The sequence below is a fragment of the Cyprinodon tularosa genome, unplaced genomic scaffold (assembly GCF_016077235.1).
Source record: "Cyprinodon tularosa strain WSP-4 unplaced genomic scaffold, ASM1607723v1 ctg461, whole genome shotgun sequence".
Lineage (NCBI taxonomy): Eukaryota > Metazoa > Chordata > Actinopteri > Cyprinodontiformes > Cyprinodontidae > Cyprinodon > Cyprinodon tularosa.
The window spans coordinates 1,044,055-1,054,200 of NW_024039187.1; the positions used below are offsets into that span (position 1 = coordinate 1,044,055).

At 40.7% G+C, this 10,146-nt stretch overlaps 1 protein-coding gene and 2 non-coding genes across 3 annotated transcripts in view; all 3 read right to left on the reverse strand.

The window, feature by feature from the left end:
• Positions 1–7,126, reverse strand: part of slc13a1 (solute carrier family 13 member 1) — a 38,989-nt gene extending 31,863 nt beyond the window's left edge. Inside the window, exon 1 of the mRNA XM_038301145.1 lies at positions 6,998–7,126. The gene's annotated coding sequence lies outside the window, so the exon portion shown is untranslated. The remainder of the gene's footprint in view (positions 1–6,997) is intronic.
• Positions 7,127–8,953: 1,827 nt separating this feature from the next.
• trnaf-gaa lies at positions 8,954–9,026 on the reverse strand. The gene has a single exon. It is a non-coding gene; the product is annotated as a tRNA-Phe (tRNA).
• A 506-nt stretch (positions 9,027–9,532) lies between these two features.
• trnaf-gaa lies at positions 9,533–9,605 on the reverse strand. Its single transcript has one exon. It is a non-coding gene; the product is annotated as a tRNA-Phe (tRNA).
• Between the last annotated feature and the right edge of the window lie 541 nt (positions 9,606–10,146).

Sequence of the window (10,146 nt, forward strand, 5' to 3'; positions counted from 1 at the left end):
TTGAATCTGGTCAAATGCAGAATTCATGAGTGGGAGGGGGTACCAGTTCTTAATAGTGATTTCATTCAGCCCCCTGTAATCGATACATGGTCTCAGGGACCCATCCTTCTTACCAACAAAGAAGAATCCAGCCCCAGCAGGAGAGGAGGAAGTTCGGATTATCCCAGCCTTTAGGGAGTCCCCCACATATTTCTTCATAGCTTGGTTTTCTGGAACAGATAGAGAGTAAAGACGTCCCCTAGGGGGTGAGGTACCTGGAAGAAGCTCGATGGCACAGTCATAAGGTCTATGAGGTGGGAGGGCTGTGGCTCTAGACTTGTTAAAAACCTCCTTGAGGTCATGGTACTCTGACGGAACCTTGGACAAATCCGGGTAAGTCTCTTCCATGGCGTAGTCTGGAAGAGGCAAAAAATTAGCAGACGATAAGCAGGTGGCTGAACAGGACCTGGACCAACCCAGGATCTCCTTAGCTTGCCAGTCAATGTGGGGATTGTACTTCTTAAGCCATGAAGCTCCCAGAATAATGGGTAACTGGGGGGAGTGGATAACAACAAACGTAATCTCCTCCAGATGATTTCCCCCCAAAGTTAGCTTAACCTTCTCAGTGACCTCATTTGAGCTGTTTATTTGGTGTCCATCCAGAGCGAGGACAGTCTGGTTAGAAGGTGCGGGGAGAAGTTTGATGCCATGGTTCTTGGCAAAGGATTTATCCAAAAACTCAGTATCTGCTCCTGAGTCAATAAATTCTGAGACCTGGTGGGAAACAGAGGAGACCAACATGTTAGCAGGGAAGGAGAGTGAGGAGACAGTCATAGAGCCACGGCTCAGTAGAGAACCCCTCACCTCTACTGAGCCTGGCCTTTTAGCAGGCATTTGGCAGCAACATGACCCTGTCCCCCACAGTAAAAACACAGGTTTAGTTGCTTACGACGAGAACGCTCCTCCAGAGAAACCTTAGTTCTCCCCAATTGCATGGGCTCTGGATTAGATGTTTGGGAAGCAGGAGGAGAGCTTCTCAGCCAAGGGTGAGATCCTGAGTGGGAGGCTGGGGTAGACAAAACCTCCCTATGTCGTCTCTCTCTTCTCCTCTCAGTGAGCCAGAGATCAATTTGAGTTGCCAAATCTTCCAGTTCCTTCAGTGACTTGGGATATGCTTGGGTAGCCAGTTGATCCTTGATGTTATCATTTAGTCCTTCCATAAAGGCATCCATTAATGCCTCCTGATTCCAACTGCTGTCGGCAGCTAGCACATGAAAATCGATGATAAACGAGGTCACACTCCTCTCCCCCTGCCTTAAGGAATACAACCTCCTGGCGGCCTCACGGTTAGGGAGAACAGGGTCGAACACTCTAATGAGCTCCTTAGAGAATTCAGAGTAAGAAGAACAGGAAACAGAGTTATTCTGCCATTCAGCTGTGCCCCATTGTTTACCTTTACCTGACAATAGTGAAATGACGAATGCCACTCTGGAGCGCTCAGTAGGGAAGGAGGATGGTTGCAACTCAAAGTGTATCTCACACTGAGTCAAAAAGGCTCGACACTGCTCCGGGTCTCCTTTAAATAATTCTGGAGGGGTCAGCTTTGGTTCCTTAACCATGGTAGAAACGGTATGGGGATTAATGGCAGCTGGCTGTGGTGGGGCCTGAACAGAGACAGGAGACAAGGTGCGTAACATGGAAATAATTTCATTCATTCCTGCATCAAGACGAGCGATGGAATTATCCACACTGCTACGCCACTGCTGTGCTGGCGAGGGGTCCATTTTTTGGCCAGATAATTCTGTAATGATCCATTCAGAAGACCCAAAGTTTCAGCCAGAACACAGAATAAGGGTTTAAACAGTTTATTAAAAACTCAGGACATCAGGAGCACATCCACCGTGGGTCAGGGATTTCTAAGAAGGGAGATTTAGGTTAGTGGCTTGAAGGAGTTCAAATAATGAAAAGCATGAAACCAACAAAACCACTAACCTTAAAAGAGTCCCCCCTTCAGCAGCATGAATAGAGCAGATTTCTCCTTAAATCTGTTGTTGGGTGGCCAACAGTTGGGTGGCTTGGAGCACAGAGGCAGGAATTAGGTCCAGGAAGCCAGACTCAGGCTTTAGTGAACAGTAGTGATGGGCTATCTGAAGCCAGGCTTCGAGGCTTGTACCGAGTAATAAGGGGGCGTGTCAATGAAGCCCCGCTTCGAGGCCTGTGTTGTCTTGTTGAAAACCACGTGACTGGCAACAAACGAGGCCTCGCATTGCATTGGTCACGTGACTGCTTCATTTTGCGTGTCGGTTTTCAAAATAAAAGCGCGATGAATCCTGTTGCTTCGTGGGTTGTAGTAGGTGGTTTGGTATCAGCAGAACAGTTTTCATCAGCAGTGGTTGAAATGGAGCCGTCAAAAAAGAGAAAAACCTCTAATATGTGGGAGTATTATGAGATGACAGATCACAATCACAATCTGAAACAGTGAAAAAAGTCCTATTCCTAAATAAAAATAATTAAACCTAAAATCCAGAAATTTCTATATTTTCTTTTGTTTAATCAGGAGATGCATCAGAATCACACATCAAAACCAGACTAAAAGCCATTAGAAGAGGCAAACTCTATGTGTAACTTAATATTAAGAATCAGAACTAGAACTCCTAGATGATTTTAAACAAATTCTGTCTTTAAGGAAGCAAGTTTCAAGCTCAAAGTATACAGAGTCTGCAGCAACAGTCACTCCGTTCTCAATACATTAAAGTAACACATATCTTCATTGTCTAATAAGTCCATGACATAAAAGAAAACCACTGATGGTCAAGGATTAGATTGGCTACAAATCATTTTAATCATTAAAACATGACAATTAAATAGGATTCTCCTCTTACTAAACATGAGTTTGATGAAAACTTTGTGACAATATTGCATTTCCTAATATTTGGAAGTATGATCCAACTGAGTAACAAGGCTGTTACAGTTTCACCAGCAGATGTCACTAGTGAGTGATGAATGAAGCATCGAGTAATGAACTTTTTTCAACACTTTGCATTGGAAAGCTTCATTGCTTCATGAGGCTTCGCTTGCCCATCGCTAGTGAACAGGGAGCTTGGCAGGAGGCAGAAGTCAAGAGGCAGAAACAGGGTCGTTGTCCAGAGGGCAGAGAAATCCAAAAAGGGCTAGGCAAAAAGGGAAAATCCGTGAAGCAAAGACTTGGTCAGGTAACTTTAAGTGCTGGATACTGCTTGCTAGTTGGTTTGCAATTATCTGGCCCTGTCTGCCTGCCACAGGCTGTCTTATAACTGCTTGAACACAGGTGAGAGACATTATGCTGATTGCACTGCAGTGCAGCAGGCAGCAGCTGGAGATGATTGCTCACAGGGAGTGCAGAGCAGGCAGACAGGCCAGAATCATAACATGGGTATCATCAGCATAACAGTGGAAATTAATCCCATTCTGTCTAATAACTCTACCGATTGGGAGCATATATATAGTAAAGAGAATTGGTGCTAGCACTGATGCCTGTGGTACTCCACAGGTAACCTTTGAGAATGAGGAAGATTTGCCATTAACGTGAACAAACTGAAATCGATCAGATAGATAAGATTTAAACCAGTCTAGTGCTGTTCCTTTAATTCCAACAAAATAATCAAGTCTTTCTAAAAGAATATTATGATCAGCTGTATCAAAGGCAGCACTGAGATCCAACAGGACGAGCACAGATACAAGTCCATTATCTGAGGCCATGAGAATATCATTAGTGACTGTGACTAGTGAAAATATCGTTAGTCTACCTGTCCACTCTCCAATGAGTTCATTCTTATCTGGATTTAACCCCACAAACTGGATCCAAGGAATAACCAAGAGCCCCCCAAACGTGAGTGCCTCTCAAGCAATAAACAAGCCTCTGACTTTTTCCCCCACGGTCCCTGAACTGATCATTGTGATCTCCCCTTCAGAGTTTCGGGTTCCGGCTCACCAGTCCACTGAGGTCCAACAGTATTACCCAGCAGAATATCTGTCTCCGTCTGTGTTTTGTTAACCCTCAATAAACCAGTTACTTTTACTTTAATCCTTGGCCTCTTAGTGGTTCTCTATTCAGTTTCCTAGCATTTTGCTTTAGAGTACGCAGCTCTGCATTTAACCAGGGAGCCAGCTTTCTATTTTTAACGGTCTTCATTTTCAAAGTGGCTGCGTTGTCTAAGGCAGTACGCAGAGAACTAGCAACCCCATCAACAAAATCATCAACCTGTGAAGGGGATAAACTAAGCTTGCACTTTGAAGCACTGCTCAGCAACACACAGAGGAGAGAAAAAGTGAAACAGACTATTTAAAATTTATAACTGCACTATCTGATAATAATCTGCTAAAGTGAAACCTTCTTTTGGGGGAGGAGAATTCCGTTAAAGCAATCTTGAAGGTTAATAAAAAGTGTTCAGAGAGGGTTGTGAGGAAATACTGTTATTTCTTCACATTCTATGCCGTATGTCAGCACAATGTCCAAAGTATGAAGATGTGAATGTGTGGGACTATTCACATTTTGAACAAGGCCAATAGTGTCTAAGATAGCATTAAAGGCTGCTCTTAAGCTATCGCCTTCAATGTCAGCATGGATGTTAAAATCTCCCACTATGATGACCCTGTCAGTATTTAATACCAAATCAGAAAGGAACTCTGAAAAATCCAGAGTAAGGACCTGGTGGACGATACAAAGTTACAAAAAGAAGAGGTTTTCTTGCTTTGAAATTTGGATCAGGGAAATTAAGGGTTAAATGTTCAAAAGAGTTGTAGGTATTAACTGTTTTGGGAGTAATCAGTAAGTCAGACTGAAAGATTGTTGCTACTCCTCCTCCTCGCCCAGAACTTCTGGGTATGTGAAAATTTAAATGACTAGAAGGATTTTCCTCATTTATGCTCACATAATCCTCTTGCTGCAGCCAAGTTTCTGTAAGGCAACATAAGTCAACGTGATTATCACAAATCAAGTAATTAACGAGCAGACTTTTAGAGGAAAGAGATCTTATGTTGAATAAACCACATTTATCATTTTAACTTTTTTGATTATTTTAATTTTTGGTAATTGTATTTTAATTTTAATTATATTATCACAATTTACTCCTTTGGAAATCTTTGCTAACTTATTAGATTTTGGTCGTGGGCAAGACACTGTCTGGATGGAGTAAAGAGTGGGTAACAGTAGAGAAGCTGCAGAGATGTGTGTTAAACTACAACTCTGCTTCCTGGTCTGCACCCTGGGTGGTCAGGGTTTTGGAGGACTAATAAATTCTAAAATCTTTCTAGATTCCTAGAAAGAAGAGCTGCAGCATTCAAAGTGGAATGGATGCCGTCTCCCCAAAAGTCCAAAAGGATTTCCAATTGTTTTCAGGACGCCACCTAGATAACCAGCAGTTGAAAGACAACATGTGGCAAAACATGTCATCACTGGTCAGATGGATGATGGATCGATCTATCCATCTATTTTGGATTTAACAGAATCCAGAATATAATTGGTTAGATAGATGGATGATGGAATATTGTATTTTTAATACCAGCATCCGGTAAATCAGTGGTTCTCAGTCCTCGTTCTAAAGCTCCACTCCTCTGGTTGCTTTAGGTTCTCCTCGCTGTATCACAGCTGACTTATATAAAAAAGTAATTGTGATTTCATGTTCTTGGTGTGCAGCAACAAAAAGACATTTTATATGTTTATCTGTCCGTGCCTCTAATACATACAGGGTGGTGGTACATGAGGAGCAGGTTTGAAAATGACTGACTTAAAACTATTAAAGCTAACATAAGAGTACAGCTTCAAAATCAAAAGAATTATTTGATCTGGACCAAAATAAATAAACAGAGAGCTTGAAACTCATCTTTCTAACTGACAGGTATGAATAGATTTCAGCAGATTCATTTCATATCAAAAGAATTAAACAAGCTTTTATAGTCATTTTATGTAAAATGTCCCTGAAGGTCTAGAACAAAGAGCCAACGCTGGGAAAAAAACAACCTAGAAATAAGTAAAAAATTCTGAAATTAAGTGTATTTGACCTTAATTTGAGCAGGTTGATAAGATATTTTGCTGATGGAATTAGTATCTTACTCTTAAGATAAGATAATTAGATAATATGCACTTAATAAGACATATGGAATTTTGTTTGCTTATTTTAAGTGTAAATTGTCTTGTTCCATTGGTAAAATATTTCTTTTACCTCCTCAATCCAAGAACAAATTCACTTATTTTAAGAAAAAAATTACATATCTAGATTTTGATTTTTTTCCAGTGAAAATTATGGTAGGGAAGGCTGGAAGACATGTCCCAAGTCGTTCCAGTTATCCTGTGGTGGGAAACAAGATTGTAAGAAAGAGCTGATACTGTAGACCTGCAATCACAGAGCGCCGAGCAACAGAGAAACTATTTTCCTTCCTGCCCTTAACCACCTGAAAGGCAGGTAGGATGGCGGCGGCGGTTCCTTCTCTCAGATAAAACCCTTCAGACATGTTTTCTCTGGCTATTGAAGGTGGGCCATGCCTCACCTTTATTTAACTCTTTTAGGGGTTCAAACTCCACCAGCAGAAAAAGGAGACTCCATAATAGAAAAAATAACAGAATAGAATAAAACAGGAAACAGTTTTTTAGAAAATTTGCTAAAATAAAAATCTGCTTAAAAAATGTAACCATAAAATAATCAAGCATAGGAGGGTCTATATAATTAGATAAAAATGGGTCTAAGTTAAGCTATCTAATAGAGATTCCAGTCTGATCTAGTTTTTCTGTAGATCCAGTCTTTTAATGCTTTATTTTTTAATATAAAGTTAACCATAACTTAAAAATGGGCGGATGTCTGTAAACTGGTTCCATTTTATTTTTCATTAAAACATTTAGCCAAGCCTCAGAATAATTAAAGCCGTATCTTTGCTGAATTTAAACTCCATGCAGTGAAAGACGCAGTGCAGGAGCGGGACGTCTGTCTGGATGAGTGTCTGCATATGGAAAAGGTCAGCCAGGTGGGAGAACAGAGAGCCTTACCTTCCCGCCTTGCTGACTCCAGAGGATCTGTGTGGTCCTGAAGGAGCCACTTTATATGTTTGGGTCCCTGCTCTAAATATGAATAAAAACACTGAGGGATTTTTATTCACAGAAAAGGGAACATTTTTATTCATTCTATGAGTTCTAGGACATCAGGATAATCTTTAACTTCATATCTGGAAGTCGTGAAAAAGTGGTTAAACAGTTGCTAAATCTGATATGTGACCTTTGACTCATGGCTAATACCCCTGATCTCCACTAAGAGACTGGATGTGAAAAATGTTGGGCAAGAGTACAAGATGACGCAATGGAAGGAGCATCTATAATATCACCAGACGGTTATGGAAGAAGAGAATTATAGCTGGATAAAGGTCAGAATGTGGGAAGGAAACAAATAAAGCAAAAAATATGAGCAGGAATATCTGGTCCAGAAGAGCCTGATAAGGAAAGCAGATATGGACACCACGCATGTTTGGTTCTTATTTCCTACTGATGAGTCTCCACACCATGTCCCACCAGAGCAATAAAATGAACAAAGACTGAAGCACAGTCTAGGGAGATCAGGGCTGTTTAACAGTAAACCAGGTTGACCCAACAGAAGCGACTCTGAACATTGAAACATGACCTTTGACCTCTGCTGAGCCACAGCTTTAGGTGTTGCTCAGGCTTAGTATATTTTAGGAGTTGTTTTTTTTCCCCCATGTCTTTATTGTGCATTTATTGATTTTTTTTTATTGTTCTTCTTTATATCATTTTGGAACATATTAATGGGTCAGGGACATAACTGTATTTGTAAAATATAGTGCAAAGTTGTGTTGACTGCAGTGTAACTGCAAACCTTGACCTTTGTGGTCAACTGTCCTACTTTGATCAAGTCCAGTTTTTACCACTTGAGGTGCAGCAAAGTCAATGAGATCCTTAAATCCATTTGGAACAATCAAGTATGAGGTTACAAAATAAAAAAAATGCCAGGCCTCTGCAAAAACTCAAGATTGAACCAGGGACCTTCAGATCTTCAGTCTGACGCTCTCCCAACTGAGCTATTTCGACACGTGTGCTTTAATCTAAGGTATGCCAGCGCACTCCTCACATCAACATCATGTACATCTAAATAATCTAAACTGCAGGCACCACGATAATAAAAGCGAATATATTCTGCCAGCAGATTTCTGCATTTTAAGTTAATTTATGCGTTAATAAACTGTTTCAGAGGAGTGATCCCACGCTCTGTGTCATCAGCGATGTGTCTGTCTCACGGCCAGCTCCCAGGTTTGATTAATACTTTGTATTAAATACATGAATAAAGCACAGTCATACTCAGTTTTGCTCCCTCTCTATTTTTAAATACGCAGTAGAGGTATTTAAACGTAGTAGAGGACATGTACCTGTATATAAACCCCCCGGCCTATAATCCGGTGCGCCTTATGTGTGTGTTAAATACGGAAATGGCACACATAACTGAGAGTGCGCCTTTAGGTACGATGCGCCTTATGGTTGTGAAAATACGGTAGTGCAAAGTTGTGTTGACTGCAGTGTAAATGAAAACCTTGACCTTGGTGCTCAACTGTCCTATTGTGATCAAGGCCTGTTTTTACTATTTGAGGTGCAGTAAAGCCAATGGGATACTTAAATCCATTTGGAACAATCAAGTACTAAGCCACAAAATAAACAACATGCCAAGCCTCTGAACAAGGGACCTTCAGTTCTTCAGTCTGACGCCGTCCCAACTGTTGGAATGACATATTAATGGATCAAAGACATAGCTTTATTTGTAAAATATAGTGCAAAGTTGAGTTGACTGCAGTGTAAAAGAAAACCTTGACTTTTGTGCTCAACTGCCCTTGTATGTTAAAAGCTCTGTTTTTGCCATTTCAGGTGAAGCAAAGCCCTTGAGATACTTAGACGCCTTTGGAAGAGCAAGTAATCGGCTACATCCTGAAGCGCAACATTGGCATTTGCCGAAACCCGGGATTGAACCAGGGACCTTCAGATCTTCAGTCTGACGCTCTCCCAACTGAGCTATTTCGGCACATGTGCTTTGATGAAAGGACTGCCAGCGCGCGCGTCACATCAATATCATGTACATATTGGATTTCTCATATCCTACACATTGTGCAGAATCCTTCATTGTATTTTGGATTAGAAAGGTGATGACAGAAGCCGGGTTTCTTTCCTTGTTTTGATGAAGTCTGATATGAATGATGAAAAAGTGACAATTTCAAAGTGTAGCTATCACTGTGGGGCTTAATCATTATACACTAAAAGTGGCCTGTTTCATATTAAACACTGGTGCTGTCAGAAGGAGGCATATAGTCTGGAATATTAATGGGTCAGGGACATAACTGTATTTGTAAAATATAGTGCAAAGTTGAGGTGACTGCAGTGTAACTGCAAACCTTGACCTTTGTGCTCAACTGTCCTACTTTGATCAAGTCCAGTTTTTACCATTTGAGGTGCAGCAAAGTCAATGAGATCCTTAAATCCATTTGGAACAACCAAGTACGAAGCCACAAATTAGACAACATGCAAGGCCTCTGCCAAAACCCGGGATTGAACCAGGGACCTTCAGATCTTCAGTCTGACGCTCTCCCAACTGAGCTATTTCGGCACATGTGCTTTGATGAAAGGACTGCCAGCGCGCGCGTCACATCAATATCATGTACATATTGGATTTCTCATATCCTACACATTGTGCAGAATCCTTCATTGTATTTTGGATTAGAAAGGTGATGACAGAAGCCGGGTTTCTTTCCTTGTTTTGATGAAGTCTGATATGAATGATGAAAAAGTGACAATTTCAAAGTGTAGCTATCACTGTGGGGCTTAATCATTATACACTAAAAGTGGGGATTTAATACCTGATCTGATTTAATACCTGAATATGAGACGTTATGAATTAGCACTATATAAATAAACTTTGTTAAAATTAATTGAAATAAAGAGTGCTACAAATAGAAAATCAAAATAAATAAACTTTATTTGATGGCTCATAACATCCCTATAGGGGCTTATGGGAAATTACAATAACCAGGCTGAAAGATAGTGAAGCTAATTTGAACTGATTCATGACACAAAAATTAGAATTTAGAAAATGCACAGGATTCTCTGCTAATGAGTAGATAATACTACATACTGATAAGGTATATGCT